Source organism: Oncorhynchus nerka, linkage group LG21, assembly GCF_034236695.1.
Source record: "Oncorhynchus nerka isolate Pitt River linkage group LG21, Oner_Uvic_2.0, whole genome shotgun sequence".
Lineage (NCBI taxonomy): Eukaryota > Metazoa > Chordata > Actinopteri > Salmoniformes > Salmonidae > Oncorhynchus > Oncorhynchus nerka.
In genome coordinates this window covers 31,447,737-31,466,117 of record NC_088416.1, presented here as the reverse complement: position 1 = coordinate 31,466,117, position 18,381 = coordinate 31,447,737, and the positions used below count along the sequence as shown (strand labels likewise).

General features: G+C 45.1%; 1 pseudogene; it reads right to left on the bottom strand.

Moving 5' to 3' along the window:
• Positions 1–17,890, bottom strand: part of LOC115122166 (microtubule-associated serine/threonine-protein kinase 1-like) — a 70,550-nt pseudogene extending 52,660 nt beyond the window's left edge.
• Between the last annotated feature and the right edge of the window lie 491 nt (positions 17,891–18,381).

Here is an 18,381-nt window from a genome sequence, read left to right as displayed (position 1 = left end):
TACAAGCACAAACACATCAGTCGCACTGTAAATGCTAACCACCTCCTCATGTACACTTAGCTGCTACACAAACACAGAGACGGAGAGAAACACAGATAGATGAGGTGATGGACAGAGGGAGGGAAACACAGATAGATGAGGTGATGGAGGGAGGGAGAGAAACACAGATAGATGAGGTGATGGAGGGAGGGAGAGAAACACAGATAGATGAGGTGATGGAGGGAGGGAGAGAAACACAGATAGATGAGGGAGGGAGGGAAACACAGATAGATGAGGTGATGGGGGGAGGGAGAGAAACACAGATAGATAAGGTGATGGGGGAGGGAGAGAAACACAGATAGATGAGGTGATGAAGGGAGGGAGAGAAACACAGATAGATGAGGTGATGAAGGGAGGGAGAGAAACACAGATAGATGAGGTGATGGAGGGAGGGAGAGAAACACAGATAGATGAGGTGATGAAGGGAGGGAGAGAAACAGATAGATGAGGTGATGAAGGGAGGGAGAGAAACACAGATAGATGAGGTGATGGAGGGAGATAAACACAGATAGATGAGGTGATGAAGGGAGGGAGGGAGGGAGATAAACACAGATAGATGAGGTGATGGAGGGAGGGAGAGAAACACAGATAGATGAGGTGATGGAGGGAGGGAGAGAAACACAGATAGATGAGGTGATGGAGGGAGAGAGATAAACACAGATAGATGAGGTGATGAGGGAGGGAGATAAACACAGATAGATGAGGTGATGAAGGGAGGGAGAGAAACAGATAGATGAGGTGCTGAAGGGAGGGAGAGAAACAGATAGATGAGGTGATGAAGGGAGGGAGAGAAACACAGATAGATGAGGTGATGGAGGGAGATAAACACAGATAGATGAGGTGATGGAGGGAGGGAGAGAAACACAGATAGATGAGGTGATGGAGGGAGGGAGAGAAACACAGATAGATGAGGTGATGGAGGGAGGGAGAGAAACACAGATAGATGAGGTGATGGAGGGAGGGAGGGGGAGATAAACACAGATAGATGAGGTGATGGAGGGAGGGAGAGAAACACAGATAGATGAGGTGATGGAGGGAGGGAGAGAAACACAGATAGATGAGGTGATGGAGGGAGGGAGGGAGATAAACACAGATAGATGAGGTGATGGAGGGAGGGAGAGAAACACAGATAGATGAGGTGATGAAGGGAGGGAGAGAAACACAGATAGATGAGGTGATGGAGGGAGATAAACACAGATAGATGAGGTGATGGAGGGAGGGAGGGAGATAAACACAGATAGATGAGGTGATGGAGGGAGGGAGATAAACACAGATAGATGAGGTGATGGAGGGAGGGAAATAAACACAGATAGATGAGGTGATGGAGGGAGGGAGATAAACACAGATAGATGAGGTGATGGAGGGAGGGAGATAAACACAGATAGATGAGGTGATGGGGGGAGGGAGATAAACACAGATAGATGAGGTGATGGAGGGAGGGAGATAAACACAGATAGATGAGGTGATGGAGGGAGGGAGATAAACACAGATAGATGAGGTGATGGAGGGAGGGAGAGAAACACAGATAGATGAGGTGATGGAGGGAGGGAGAGAAACACAGATAGATGAGGTGATGGAGGGGGGAGAGAAACACAGATAGATGAGGTGATGGAGGGAGGGAGAGAAACACAGATAGATGAGGTGATGGAGGGAGGGAGGGATTAGAGGATAAAACAAAATGGAGTACAGGGAACAAAATCACGTATTACAAAGACAGAATCCCTCAGGACACACTGACCTATTTAAGAGTGCCCTTTGTTTTATATTGTACCTTTTGGTGCCTCAGAACATGTTGCTTGCGTAGGGAGGGTAGCGTAGCGTAATGCTAAACAACGAGAGCAGTTGAGAAGTGAGAGTCAGGAAGCCCCAGGGTCCCTTGAAAATGTTGTCGCAAACGCTCTCTCAACCTTTAGATGTGCACCGGTGTCTGAGTGATGTGGCGGTGGACAAACGACAGTAAAGGAGAGAGAGAGAGAGAGGCTGTCTTTGGTTTTAAATAGGAACAAAAAAGCAGACAGGGTATTGCGGATCGTGTCTCAGGGGTAAGGGTCGTGGCGAGGAAAGGGCTTACCAAGAAAAACTTTCAAAAGGACTAATTTGAGACAGAAAGAAGTTGGGGGGGGGGGGGTAATGTCATAAGAATGCGCTCTCTCTCTCTTGCTGTGTGTGTGCTTGAGGGGAAATCTGTGTGAAAAGCTTTTTACTTGAGGCTACTGTAAATATGAATGAGAGAAAAGAGAGCGAGGGAAGAAGGGATGATGAATTCATAATCCTAGGGTTGAGGAGAAGACACTTAAAGAAGTCCAGAGCGTGTTAAGTGAAGCTGATGCTAGGAGGTGGTAGAGATGTGTGTGTTTATCTGCAATATGTGTGTATACAAGCGGACGTTTCTTACATAACAAAAAACAGATTAGATTAGATATGAGCACATCCATTCCGTAATTCATCCAAGCAAATCTAAAACCTCAACAGTGCTGATAAATACAAGCCTACTGAGAACAATAGAGGAGACACCCCATCCAGATGAATAGATCAAGGCAGTAGATGAATGTGAGGCCTGCTCCAGTGAGCTCATTTATAATGGATGATATGGATGATACTGGTCTAAGGGGAGGGAGGCCTAGAATGGGAACCAGACTGAGACAGAATGAACCCAGATGGTACATCTCTGGAGGAGAGCATAGAGTTGATGACTAAATGGGGGACAAAATGAAAGCTGAATACCACTGTGAGGGAAAGATAGAGATGACCAGTGGTCACTGAGGTCAGAGGTCAGCACGGTCCCCAGGTTCATTTCCTGGTTTATTTCCCAGGGGTATGGTGTGGGTGATATGGGCAGGGGGAAGAGACGGGTTACAGAGAAAGGCAGAGAGAGGGACTGGATGGAAGTAGGGACAGAGACTACACAGAGAGACTGCTTGGGTCTGTGTTCTGTATGCTGTGATTATAAACACACACAAGCGTGCATGCGCACACACACACGAATTATAGAATAATGAAAGCTTCATCTACCACATTATTAACATATTATAACATTTCATTAACACAATAAATTATTTCAGCCATATCTTTGTCTTGCTGACACAGACAATAACACACTGGAGCTGTTTCCTTACCACACACAAGCTAGGGTATGAGAAGGGTGAGCGAGAGACAGACAAAGACGGAGGAGGAAGTGTTTCAGCACCATGGAAAGCGATCAGACGCAGAGCGCTGTCTACCCAGACAGATGGCAGGATTGCCTCCTCCATTCATTCTAATTCCCCTCTAAGTACCTCTAAAGTATCCTCAAACCCTCAATAGGGTGTTGAAATGCTAATCATGTCTCAACAGGGATGAAATCTTCCAACCAGGACAGTAGAGCCCTCGGCTGATAAAAGAGTTGTTGTTTCCAAACACACACTTCCCCTGGCTCAGGGTGTGTTTCTTAGGGAGTGCCCAGTTGGCCAGGAGGGAGGGAGGATGTACTAACCTGCTGTTCTTGCGGGGCAGTGGCAGATCCTTCTGGAAGAAAGGCAGAAAAAGAGAGGACAACAGAGATCAGGTACTGGTAACATTAGAGGGATTCACAGGTTACGAGGTGGTTAGAAGCAGAGAAACAGACATCAACTACGTCACCTCACCACATTAGTACATAAGCTAAGCAATGGAGTGTTATGATATGACACCTCCCTTCAGTCTCTTAGTCCACTTGGACCTCGCCTCTGCTATAAAGACTCACATATACAGGACATGAATCTTTATTTATTTATTATTTATTTCACCTTTATTTAACCAGGTAAGCTAGTTGAGAACAAGTTCTCATTTACAACTGCGACCTGGCCAAGACAAAGCAAAGCAGTGCGACACAAACAACAACACAGAGTTACACATGGAATAAACAAGTGTACAGTCAATAACACAATAGAAAAAAAAGAATGTCTATATACAGTGTGTGCAAATGGCATGAGGAGGTAAGGCAATAAATATGCCATAGTAGCAAAGTAATTACAATTTAGCAGATTAACACTGGAGTGATAGATGAATAGATGATGATGAGCAGATGATGCTGTGTAAGTAGTGATACTGGTGTGCAAAAGAGCAGCAAAGTAAATAAAAACAATATGGGGATGAGGTAGGTAGATTGGGTGGGCTATTTACAGATGGACTATGTACAGCTGCAGCGATCGGTTAGCTGCTCAGATAGCTGATGTTTAAAGTTAGTGAGGGAACGAATTTTGCAATTATTGTGACCAGTGAGCTGAGATAAGGCATAGCATAGACTTATAGATGACCTGGAGCCAGTGGGTCTGGCGACGAATATGTAGCGAGGGCCAGCCGACTAGAGCATACAGGTCGCAGTGGTGGGTGGCTTTGGTAACAAAACGGATGGCACTGTGATAGACTGCATCCAATATGCTGAGTAGAGTATTGGAAGCTATTTTGTAGATGACATCGCCAAAGTCAAGGGTCGGTAGGATAGTAAGTTTTACTAGGGTAATTTTTGTGACGTGAGTGAAGGAGTCTTTTTGCGAAATAGAAAGCCGATTCTAGATTGGATTTTGGATTGGAGATGTTTGATATGAGTCTAAAAGGAGAGTTTACAGTCTAGCCAGACGGGCAGCAAACAGTTGAAAAGCATGCATTTGGTTTTGCTAGCGTTTTAGAGCAGTTGGAGGCCACAGAATGAGTGTTGTATGGCATTGAAGCTCGTTTAGATGTTAGTTAACACAGTGTCCAAAGAAGGAGCAGATGTATACAGAATGGTGTCGTCTGCGTAGAGGTGGATCAGGGAATCACCCGCAGCAAGAGTGACATCGTTGATATATACAGAGAACAGAGTCGGCCCAATAATTGAACCCTGTGGTGCCCCCATAGAGACTGCCAGAGGTCCGGACAACATATATATACAGTACATGGTATTCTGTGTGTCTTTGTTTGTGAATTCCGTTGAGGGAGAGATACCAGGAAACAGCAGAACAGAGAGGATGGGTAAGTGCATTATGTGCTTGTATATGTGAGTGTGTGCTTCAGTAATGTGGACCAGTGCTTTGAAGTGGACCAACGCTCTCGCTATCTCTCCCTCTCTGTCTCTCTCTTTCTCTTTCTGTGTTCCCCCAGCAGAAAAGAACACTGTGTCCACCCCTATCTCTCCCCTGGGTCCCAGATGGACACAGAACACTGTGCTGGAACAGCAGCAAACGCTGAGAAGTGCCAAATCCTACACCAGCCCAGCCTGGCTATTTGAAATGCTTCTAACTGAGACAGTGGTTTAGTTTCCCTGACACTGTTTTAGCATTTGTGGCAAAAATCCCATTCAAGTCATGGTACCGATATTTGCATTTTTCATGCATCATGTTCAAATCATCTATAGTGACATTTGTTGAGCTTCACAGTCAATTTGAGAAATTTTCGGAGGATTTGGACATGCGCAAAAAATGCTAATATTGGTACCATGACTTGAATGGGATTTGTGCCACAAATGCTAAAACATTAGCATTTGGAAACAATGCCAGGAAAATAAAACTAATGCATGGATTGCTGTCATACCTTGTCTATAGACTGCTTACAGGGAAACCAATGTGTCATTTTGTAATTTGGGATGAACTATCCCTTTAAGCTCTGTGGTGCCTAGAACTTCAGCCTCAACCAGAGCCTGATTCTGCTTCTGTCTGTGTCCCTGACTGCTTACTTCTTACACACACATTCACTGCAGCAGACTCCCACTCTCTCCAGACATACATGTAGAACATGAAAGAGATAGAGAAATTGCAAATTGACCAAGAGGTACTGCAAAATAAATCAGGAGAGAGGAGCCAAGAGAGACACTGAGCACATTTCCCAGGTGTGTGTTGTGTAGAGCATTAATTAATGCATTAGCCACTCCACATCCACTCCTGTCAACAAGGGGTGACTCCGTCAAGATGCCATTAGCATTGACTGACAGGCAACCAGTGACAATTAATACAATATTTGGTTAATCTTGAGCTAAAGTGTACCTGATTGTTTGAGTGAGAGAGAGAGAGAGAGAGAGAGAGAGAGAGAGAGAGAGAGAGAGTGTGTGTGTGTGTGTGCTTACATGTATACTATAAGCTATTAGGGCTGGGAATTTCCAGGGACTTCACAATATGATATTATCACAATATTTAGGAGCTGATATGATATGTATTGCGATTGTCATGATTTTATATTGCGATTCACTATATGTCTGCTGCAGAGAGAGAGAGAGCGATCATAAGAAAATAAGAAATAAAAGTGCTGAAGACTTGTTGGCTCACTTTTTAAAAGGAAGATGGAGAACAAGCTACAGGACTTGCTGCTAAAGCCACTTTCTACCACTCTAAATTCCAAGCATCTGCCTCTAACCCTAGGAAGCTCTTTGCCACCTTCTCCTCCCTCCTGAATCCTCCTCCCCCTCCCCCCCCTCCTCCCTCTCTGCAGATGACTTCGTCAACCATTTTGAAAAGAAGGTCGACGACATCCGATCCTCGTTTGCTACAACGACACCGCTGGTTCTGCTCACACTGCCCTACCCTGTGCTCTGACCTCTTTCTCCCCTCTCTCTCCAGATGAAATCTCGCGTCTTGTGACGGCCGGCCGCCCAACAACCTGCCCGCTTGACCCTATCCCCTCCTCTCTTCTCCAGACCATTTCCGGAGACCTTCTCCCTTACCTCACCTCGCTCATCAACTCATCCCTGACCGCTGGCTACGTCCCTTCCGTCTTCAAGAGAGCGAGAGTTGCACCCCTTCTGAAAAAACCTACACTCGATCCCTCCGATGTCAACAACTACAGACCAGTATCCCTTCTTTCTTTTCTCTCCAAAACTCTTGAACGTGCCGTCCTTGGCCAGCTCTCCCGCTATCTCTCTCAGAATGACCTTCTTGATCCAAATCAGTCAGGTTTCAAGACTAGTCATTCAACTGAGACTGCTCTTCTCTGTATCACGGAGGCGCTCCGCACTGCTAAAGCTAACTCTCTCTCCTCTGCTCTCATCCTTCTAGACCTATCGGCTGCCTTCGATACTGTGAACCATCAGATCCTCCTCTCCACCCTCTCCGAGTTGGGCATCTCCGGCGCGGCCCACGCTTGGATTGCGTCCTACCTGACAGGTCGCTCCTACCAGGTGGTGTGGCGAGAATCTGTCTCCTCACCACGTGCTCTCACCACTGGTGTCCCCCAGGGCTCTGTTCTAGGCCCTCTCCTATTCTCGCTATACACCAAGTCACTTGGCTCTGTCATAACCTCACATGGTCTCTCCTATCATTGCTATGCAGACGACACACAATTAATCTTCTCCTTTCCCCCTTCTGATGACCAGGTGGCGAATCGCATCTCTGCATGTCTGGCAGACATATCAGTGTGGATGACGGATCACCACCTCAAGCTGAACCTCGGCAAGACGGAGCTGCTCTTCCTCCCGGGGAAGGACTGCCCGTTCCATGATCTCGCCATCACGGTTGACAACTCCATTGTGTCCTCCTCCCAGAGCGCTAAGAACCTTGGCGTGATCCTGGACAACACCCTGTCGTTCTCAAATAACATCAAGGCGGTGGCCCGTTCCTGTAGGTTCATGCTCTACAACATCCGCAGAGTACGACCCTGCCTCACACAGGAAGCGGCGCAGGTCCTAATCCAGGCACTTGTCATCTCCCGTCTGGATTACTGCAACTCGCTGTTGGCTGGGCTCCCTGCCTGTGCCATTAAACCCCTACAACTCATCCAAAACGCCGCAGCCCGTCTGGTGTTCAACCTTCCCAAGTTCTCTCACGTCACCCCGCTCCTCCGCTCTCTCCACTGGCTTCCAGTTGAAGCTCGCATCCGCTACAAGACCATGGTGCTTGCCTACGGAGCTGTGAGGGGAACGGCACCTCAGTACCTCCAGGCTCTGATCAGGCCCTACACCCAAACAAGGGCACTGCGTTCATCCACCTCTGGCCTGCTCGCCTCCCTACCACTGAGGAAGTACAGTTCCCGCTCAGCCCAGTCAAAACTGTTCGCTGCTCTGGCCCCCCAATGGTGGAACAAACTCCCTCACGACGCCAGGACAGCGGAGTCAATCACCACCTTCCGGAGACACCTGAAACCCCACCTCTTTAAGGAATACCTAGGATAGGATAAAGTAATCCTTCTCACCCCCCTTAAAAGATTTAGATGCACTATTGTAAAGTGGCTGTTCCACTGGATGTCATAAGGTGAATGCACCAATTTGTAAGTCGCTCTGGATAAGAGCGTCTGCTAAATGACTTAAATGTAAATGTAAATGTAAAAATACCGGAGTTTTGGCGCAGGTACAGCCGACTAGCGCTAGCTACAATTATTTTGTATCATTTTCTATTATTACAAATCAATACTTAATATCATCCAAAAATAATGTTGCGATATGTAACTGTATCAATTTTTTCCCCATCACTATAGGAAATAGACTGAATCATGTGTGTGTGTGATCCTCTTCATCCTCTGGAACAACTAGAGAAACCCTCTCCACAGTGTGTGCTTGTCTAGTGGAATGTCTTTGACAAACCTCCCACATAGCAGAATACCACACTCAGTTACCTTGAAGTGTCAAACGGAACACTCCACAGATTTAGTCTTACCCCAGAGAGAGCTGGTAAAAGCTATGAATGCTTTGGAGAGAAGGCAGTAGGACCTTGATTGAGGACTGAATATGAAATAAATCATTTTGGATCAAAAGAGAAGTGACCTCACCATTGTAAGGTCAGATTCTCACATGAGTTTTACACCCAGCACAAGCCGAAGGTCATCGATAGTTGTTGGTGTATATTAAGCTCCTCTCATGGGTTTATGTGTTAATAGAAACAAATCCCTCTTTACAAGGACAACCAAATATTCAACCTATTGATTCCTCCTCACTCCTCCTCCATTGGTCAGACTAATTGATCCTGAGCCATCAGAGCTCTGTACATTACTTGAAAGTGTGGATTGAGGGAAGACAGTGCAGGGAAAGACTGGTGATGGGGAAGGTGTATGAACATATCTCAGACACAACATCATAACGATATCTGTCTCGTACCCGTCATACTACACATACCAGTAAATCACTTTATAATTGCCACTTTAAGAGCTGTGGCATAGATCCATATTGAGTCTATGCCTGTACTGAAATGCACTTTCAATAGATACTCTCCATTGTGCATACTTTTTCATCCAGGTCATGTAACCTCTCATAACATGATTATGAAGAGAACGTCTAGTTCGCTTTGACACACAAGGAGTGGAAATCTTTTTATGCTACAAGTGCAGACTAGTTAGAGTAAGAAAGAATGAAGAGAAAACCTTCCGAATATAGAGGTATGAAACCAAAGGAACAAAGCAGGATGCACTAAGCCGACTGTGGCATTGCATCAAAATGAGTCTGCTCATTGGCTGATGTCCTCAGTAGGGCCCTTTAGTGCTGTGGCGTGTCTGAGGCATGTCTAGACAACAAAGAGAACAATGTGGTGCATCAAAGAGATTGCAACCTTCTATTTGTCGGGGAGGAAGGAATCAGATCCATGGACAGGGCCCAACAGGTGTAGGATCTTAATTTGAGTCAGTTTTCTACTTCAGGAAAATAATCCAGCAGCAACAGGAAATGTGAATTATGATGTTGATTATAATTCATGGAATTGTTTGTCGGGGGTTGATACATTTTAAGCAAGAGAAAATCAAGTCTGAAATTTCAAAATGTAAATTTCTGTCACAGATCCCTCCGTAACTTTCATCACGCACACCTGTCCACTATTCCCACTGATTTGTTTTCTATATATGTGCCCTTTGGTTTCCATTGGGGGGTCGATTATTGTTCCCATGACCGTCGGTGGTGTGAGTACCTATGTGTTGGTGTAGCTGTTATGCTGCGTGCTTTATATATTGTGTATCACGGGCAGAGGTGTGGACTCGAGTCACATGACTTGGACTCGCGTCAGACTCGAGTCACAAATATGACGACTTGCAATTCGACTTTGACTTTAACACCAATAACTTGTGACTTATCTTGGACTTAAGCCTTATGATTTGACCTGACTTGATACCCTCCCCAAGCTCAGATATTAAAAATGATGCTATTATGCAGCGCATCAACTCTTCATTAAACAGATTACAGTTTGAATCGGACAATAACCGATCAAATTGTGCCCGCTGAGAAAAAGTTGTGCATGGCAGTGCAGAGGAACGTCGTCGGGTGAATTCAGATGAAGCCCTTGGAAAGATGATACCCCAAATTATTATTTTCGGATATAAAGACAACGCTGTATCAACAAAAAATGGATTGCAACTTACAAAACATGCTGGAAGGAAATTACAGACGGAGGCGCAACAACTTCCAACTTTGTTCGACATTTGAAGCTGCACAAAGAACGGTAAGTCGTGGCTAATATAACCGACAGCTATATATTTGATTACTTTACTAGTGTATCATGTAGGCTAACGTAACGTTAAATCAATGATCCTCCACACAGTCAGTCAGTGCGGGAACGTGATCATTGCACCCAAGATTGTGCTACAACTGGTTAGGCAGTTGGTAGCCTAAATCCTGCCTGATGTCACTGCTGTTCCTAAAACCATTGATATACATTAGCCTACTGTAACCACACAGAGAGAGAGAGTGTGTGTGTGTGTGTGTGTGTTAAGGTTGGGCGATTGTGTACAAGCCTACATTGCCCAATTGCGCCCCATTGCGATCCTCGATAGTCGATCACTATTGGGGGGGGTCCTTCTCATGGCTACCCATGTATTTCCATGGAAATATAACGTTTATTTGGAAAGTAATAAATATATATATATTTTTAAAAGCATTCATGATTTGAGTAAATGTAATATACTAACTATTACTCTTGTTAAACATATGAAATGGTATTACATTTGGTGAAGAGCACATTATGACTTGTTTAGGACTCGAAACTCAAAGTTTAGGACTTGAGACTTGACTTGATGCTTGACTGTCTTGACTTGGGACTTGAGTGCTAAGACTTGAGACTTATTTGTGACTTGTAAACAATGACTTGGTCCCACCTCTGATTACGGGTATTGTCCCGTGTCGTTCAAAGAGGTTTACCCTCGCTCTTTTGTTTGGGTACAGCCCAGTGTTTTTGTATACGTGTTTGTTTTGGGTGTATTAAAAACCCCTATTGTGTATTCCTGCGCGTGTCTCCAAAATCCTTTATACCAGCGTGACAATTGCAAACTTCAGAAGCCTTTTAAAATGTCAAATTGTCAAAAGTTTTAAATGTCCTGCATTGCAGGAAGGAATCAGCACCATGGACAGGGCCCCACCTTGATGATGATTTGATTTGACCTTGGAGGTAGGAATCAGCACCATGGACAGGGCCCCACCTTGGAGGAAGGAATCAGCACCATGGACAGGGCGCTACCTTGGAGGAAGGAATCAGCACCATGGACAGGGCCCTACCTTGGAGGAAGGAAACTGGACCATGGACCGGGGATACTTTACATTTACATTACATTTAAGTCATTTAGCAGACGCTCTTATCCAGAGCGACTTACAAATTAGGAGGAGGTCACTCCACAGAGCCAACTCAGGAGTGGGATATGGAAGAGAGATATAGTAAAGGGATTCAGGAAAGCGTATAGGTTCAAAAAGACCAAATGAGTTCAGGAGAGGAGATTAGCTGTTTGAGGGCCAATGTATCCAATCAGCTCCTATATGATGGAATAACATCGGGTCTGGAGAGTGGTCTGACAAAATGTGCCTCCCCTCCTGACTATTCTTTTGCTTTAGATTTGCATCAGAATGTCAGATAATGTACGTTATAATGTCATGTTTTCGAATAAAAAAAAATGCAATGAATAACGGTCACCCTCTCAAACTTCCCTACAAACAACACGATTTTCATGATTGAACTAATATTTTAATGCTCTCTCACTTTGTCAGGCCATATGGGGAGAAACTCATGTCACACTGAAATATAGACTTTATCAATGGCCAGACATTGTGTCATTGACACGGTCAATCCAGGAAGCTGAGACTAATGGAAGGGATTGTAATTGAGTTTCCTCTTTCTGAATGTTAAACACAATAAAAGTGCAGTGACTGGCTGACGGTAGAGATTGGTGCTCTGAATCTGATAGATCTGGAGCGGATTGACAACAGATGGAGCTCTGACACAACCGTACCGTTCCCACTGACTGATCACAGATTTGAAAGCAAAACAATTACACTCCATATTTACCCCCTCTCCCTGACGAGGATGACTGCTCTTCCAGAAGGTTCTGCACTGTGGTTTGAGGAGTCTAAATCGCCCCTCTGAGACGCAACCACATTGGGATGTTTGTGACACAAATGACAAAACATACGTCAAATGTCTATGATTATTCAAATAGACTTTATTGTCATGTGATTGCTGTGGTTGACAACATTACAAACACAGTTCAGGATGCTGTGTACAGTACAGTATACTATGCTGTGACCCAGGGGGAGGTGGAACTCCCAGTTACAAGTCACTGTTCCAACGGATGCACCACAATATACTTGTGTATTCAGCCCAGAACAGAACATGGTGCGCTGGTGGCCATTTCAACACGGGATGGTGCATCTCACGGGGTTATATCCTTTCAATAAGAATTCCTAATTAATAGAATACATGTGATTGTGATGTACAGCGCATTCGAATAGTATTCAGACCCCTTGACATTTTCCACATTTTGTTACCTTACAGCCTTATTCTAAAATGGATTAAATAGTTTCCCCCCCTCATCAATCTACACATAATACCCCATAATGGCAAAGCAAAAACAGGTTTTTAGAAATGTATGCAAAATTCTTAAAAAACAGAAATATTTCATTTACATAAGTTTTCAGACCCTTTACTCAGTACTTCGTTGAAGCACCTTTGGCTGTGATTACAGCCTCGAGTCTTCTTGGGTATGATACTACAAGCTTGGCACACCTGTATTTGGGGAGTTTCTTCCATTCTTCTCTGCAGATCCTCACAAGTTCTGTCAGGTTGGATGGGAAGCGTCGCTGCACAGCTATTTTCAGGTCTCTCCAGAGATGCTCAATCGGGTTCAAGTCCCGGGCTCTGGCTGGGTCACCCAAGGACATTCAGAGACTTGTCCCGGAGCCACTCCTGCGTTGTCTTGGCTGTTTGCTTAGGGTCGTTGTCCTGTTGGAAGGTGAACTTTCACCTCAGTCTGAGGTTCTGAGCGCTCTGGAGCAGGTTTTCATCAAAGATCTCTCTGTACTTTGCTCCGTTCATCTTTCCCTCGATCCTGACTAGTCTCCCAGTCCCTGCCGCTGAAAAACATCCCCACAGCATGATGCTGCCACCACCATGCTTCACCATAGGGATGGTGACAGGTTTGCTCAACGTGACGCTTGGCATTCAGGCCAATGAGTTCAAGCTTGGTTTCATCAGACCAGAGAATCTTGTTTCTCATGGTCTGAGAGTCTTTAGGTGCCTTCTGGCAAACTCCGAGCGGGCTGTCATGTGCCTTTTACTGAGGAGTGGCTTCCATCTGATCACTCTAACATGAAGGCCTAATTGGTGGAGTGCTGCAGAGATGGTTGTCCTTCTGGAAGGTTCTCCCATCTCCACAGAGGAATGCTGGAGCTCTGTCAGAGTGACCATGGGGTTCTTGGTCACCTCCCTGACCAAGGCCCTTCTCCCACGATTGCTCAGTTTGGCCGGGCGGCAAGCTCTAGGAAGAGTCTTGGTGGTTCCAAACGTCTTCCATTTAAGAACAATGGAGGCCACTATGTTCTCGGGGACCTTCAATGCTGCAGAAATGTTTTGGTACCCTTCCCCAGGTATGCGCCTCGACACAATCCTGTCTCAGAGCTCTACGGACAATTCCTTCGACCTCATGGCTTGGTTTTTGCTCTGACATTCACTGTCATCTGTGGGACCTTATATATACAGGTGTGTGCCTTTCCAAATCATGCCCAATCAATTGAATTTAGCACAGCTGGACTCCACTCAAGATGTAGAAACATCTCAAGGATGATCAGTGGAAACAGGATGCACCTGAGCTCAATAATCGAGACTCATAGCAAAGGGTCTGAATACTTATGTAAATAAGGTATCTGTTTTTTTTGTAATACATTTGCAAAAAAGATGTATAACTTTGGTACAAGTCTCCGAATGTCCTTGAGTGGCCCAGCCAGAGCCCGGACTTAAACCCGATCTAACATCTCTGGAGAGACCTGAAAATAGCAACGCTCTCCATCCAACCTGACAGAGCACACCAAATACAGGTGTGCCAAGATTGTAGCGTCACACCCAAGAAAACTTTAGGTTGTAATCGCTGCCAAAGGTGCTTCAACAAAGTACTGAGTACAGGGTATGAATACTTATGTAAATATGATATTTCTGTTTTTCATTTTTAATAAATGTGCAACCATTTCTAAAAACCTGTTTTTGCTTTGCCATTATGGGGTGTGTAGATTGTGTGTAGATTGATGAGGGGGAAAAAAACAATTTAAATGTGGAAAACATCAAGGGGTCTGAATACATTCTGAAAGCACTGTATATAGAACCTTCCACCCCCAGCTGGGATATGGATGCTGAGGAAGACCTAATGGTCGAAACGTTGTTGTAATAAAATCCCCTGGGAGCATGAGCAGCAGTGGGCAGTGTTTTCCTTTCTATTAAACATAAATTCACCTAGAACTCCAGAACCTGCAAAAAGTACCTGGATGAACGTATGTTCTTCAGCTTTTGTACAACACCTCAATATCAGCAATATGGTGCTACTTTAATTATCTTCCCCCAGACCACTTCCTGGCAGTAATCTCTGTGAAGCTCTCTGATAATGAGATGGGCTGGCTAAGACACCAGCCAGCCATGAGGATCAGACAGAGGCAGGCAGAGAGTAATGCTGCTGCCGGACCCTGCCATGAGATAGGAGAAACAGCAGCACTATAAATGGTCGTCCGACGTCATGCCCTTCAGCTCCTCTCCTCTGAGCCGGAGGAGAAATGTCCCCAGCTGTTATGAAACAGTACTGGCTGGGCTCCCTGCCCACAGCTACACCACCGCTGGCCCCATCATTTCGTGAACACACGAAGGACAATGGTGAGAAAGTCAGTCTGGGGAGCTGATCGGAACCTAGACAGGGGCCTGCTCATCACCTCAGTCAGTGTCAGTGATTGGCTCACCATCCCATATATCATATCATATCAAATGTATTTATATAGCCCTTCGTACATCAACTGATATCTCAAAGTGTTGTACAGAAACCCAGCCTAAAACCCCAAACAGCAAGCAATGCAGGTGTAGAAACACCCATGTCTGACAGATGGAGAGGGGCTGGAGAGGAGGGTGATGCTGTAGTATGGAAGTGTCATATCATCCCCAAGGGCTGGCACACCATCCTCAATACCCCACACATGATTCAGATCGGTCCTTCCCCTGTATGCTACTGTACATACTGTACATGTATATATGTGTGTGTGTGTGTGTGTGTGTGTGTGTGTGTGTGTGTGTGTGTGTGTGTGTGTGTGTGTGTGTGTGTGTGTGTGTGTGGAGGCTGAAAGGATAGTGTCTGGAGCAGATACAAAGATGTTTTTTTATTTTGTTATGTTAGTCATGTTGAAGCAGTGCCTTATGGGGCTGACCCTTGACCTGCTCTCTCTGTGGGAGTAGGGTGTGTCACCATATGGCGCAGAGAGATGAGAGATGCGCCAGAAGGGGGATTTTAAACAGACACTAACGTTTGTGAGAGTGGCTGAGATGATGAGACTCCAGGGAGATGAGCTGTTGGATGTATCTGAAGGATGGTCATCCAGACACTATCCATCCTCATAAACACACAGAGACACACTGGTATACACACACATCTGCCTTATGCACATTCATGACTCATGCTTGTTGTTGAGACATGTAGATGTTCCTAGTTGTCACTAGTTTGCTTTGCCTTATGTTTTACTTCACGCACACATGCACTGTTTGTTTGCTGTTGTGTTTGTGCTGTTGTGTTTGTGCTGTTGTGTTTGTGCTGTTGTGTTTGTGCTGGTGTGTTTGTGCTGTTGTGTTTGTGCTGTTGTGTTTGTGCTGTTGTGTTTGTGCTGTTGTGTTTGTGCTGTTGTGATTGTGCTGTTGTGTTTGTGCTGTTGTGTTTGTGCTGTTGCCAATGTCTTCTGTCTGTGTTGTCCATTTTGTCTTACATTGCCTTTTGCCTCTTGCCAGGCCATCATTGTAATTAATGATTTGTTCTTAATTGAATTGCCTGGTAAAATAAAGGTAAAATAAAAAATGAAATACTGTGAAGTTAAGCATATGTGCACAGACACATACCACACACACACAGGATGGAATTGAGAGTGTTGATAATGCCGTGAGGTGGATTTTCCCAGCACAATAAAGAAACAGTGTAATGGTCAACCCCAGTCTCTCCATCCCCAGCTCTCTATCCCTCCCTACTCTTCATCACTATACTGCCCAGTCCTAACGACGCCCTAAGGCACTCTGCCCGCCTGGCTGGCCGCTCAGCTCAGTTCACTTGACTGAATCACACTCCAAGGGGGAGGGGTGACCCGTACTTAACCAGGCTACTTCATAATGGATGAACACGTCGGCTTTAGTAATATGAACATGTCATATCAATATGCATGGCGGTACATTTTCATTATGGAGATATTACCTTGAATGGCATTATAGACATAGAGTCGCCAAGTATCTTATGAATATGACCTCTGCTGAGATACATTAAATCAAGATTTCTGCAGCTGAGCATATGAAGTCATAAATACATAGCACAGTTGTTATAACACATGCTCTAAAAAGGATGTTGTGTCTGGGTAGTTGGTTATTAACATATGAGCCTAAAAATTGTATTGAACATCATCTCAACTCAATGGCACATTCTGTACGATTTCTATGGACATGAGTGTAGCCTACATGGAACTAACTGTCAATTAGAGATACTATCAAACACATTACACCCGGACCTCACCTGCAGCCTCCGACGCCGAATTATCCCCGAGTCATCCATGGTGAAATAAGGCGCAGGCGGATGGGGAATTCCCAAAAACAGCTCCCTGACCCTTCACTTGTTTCGGTTTCGACCCAAACAACTCTGCGGCATCCACTGGCTGTCCGGTTCTCACTCAAATAACACAGCCGAGACGGCGGCGTTGCTCACTTTGAGCCAAAGCGCACAGTGCGCGTGCAGTGTCACGTTGAGGAACCGCTTGAAAACCACCAAATGCCAGGGTGTCACGTTGAGGAACCGCTTGAAAACCACCAAATTCCAGGATGTCCCGTAGCATCTGAAACGAGCAGGGTCTTCGGGCTTTTAAGTCTCTAAAATAAAGTTATTCCGCTGTAGCCTATAGGTGAATTAAATGATTAAGTCAATGACTCATAAATCCCCATGTTGATAGTCGATTGTCACCTTCACTTCTTCCGGTTGTTTTTAGAGCATCTTTGTGCACCACCAACAATGTCTTTAGAGACTTCACTTGCAATATAGTCTACTGCACCAATTCTTTGGCGGTGTCTAAAATAAGTTACACCTACAGCATTAAATGTTCACAATACACCAGAATGTTCATTTCGTGGTTGATGCTGCTTGAGCAATGGTGAGAGACGTGCAAAGATGCTTCGTCGAGCTCAGTCAGTCCCGTTGACATTGCCGCTGATTCGCCCAGGAATCCATCCACTTCTTTGGACTCCCAGGGCAATAACAGTCCATGACATAACAAAACACATCGTCTTTCCGCTCAAACTTTAAACATTCGAGAGAATGTTCTTCTCCCTGGCTGCATATCGCGGTCCACTCATTCTTCCACCTTCACTTCCTTTGATAACGGACGACAATAGCGCGATATCTGTAACCCTTCCGTGCCCGGGATTCCCTCACGCCCCTCCTCCACGCGCAATCCGCAACTGGGCCAGTGTGATGAACTAAACATCCCTCTCATCTCGCCACAGGTAAATGAGGGGGGGGGGGATAAGAAGGATAATATGGGGTGAACTACTTCATTGCTGGGCAACGATGGGAACCGCATGCGTGTGAACGGCCATACTGGTCATTCAGGACCATGGACAGCGCCACGTAGTCTATGAATGAGTACATTAGCTTTTAGATAGTTTTACTGCGGGCCATTGCATTGTCATTATTATTTTTTTTACCAGTATTACAATCAATGTGTTGTACCTTGTATACGATATACAGTGGCACTCAAAAGTTTGGACACGCCTACTCATTCAAGGGTTTTTCTTTATTTTTACTATTGTCTACATTGTAGAATAATAGATAAAACATTGAAACTATGAAATAACACATATGGAATCATGTAGTAACCAAAAGAGTGTTAACCACATCTAAATATATTTTATATTTGAGATTTTTCAAAGTAGCCACCCTTTACCTTGATGACAGCTTTGCACACTCTTGGCA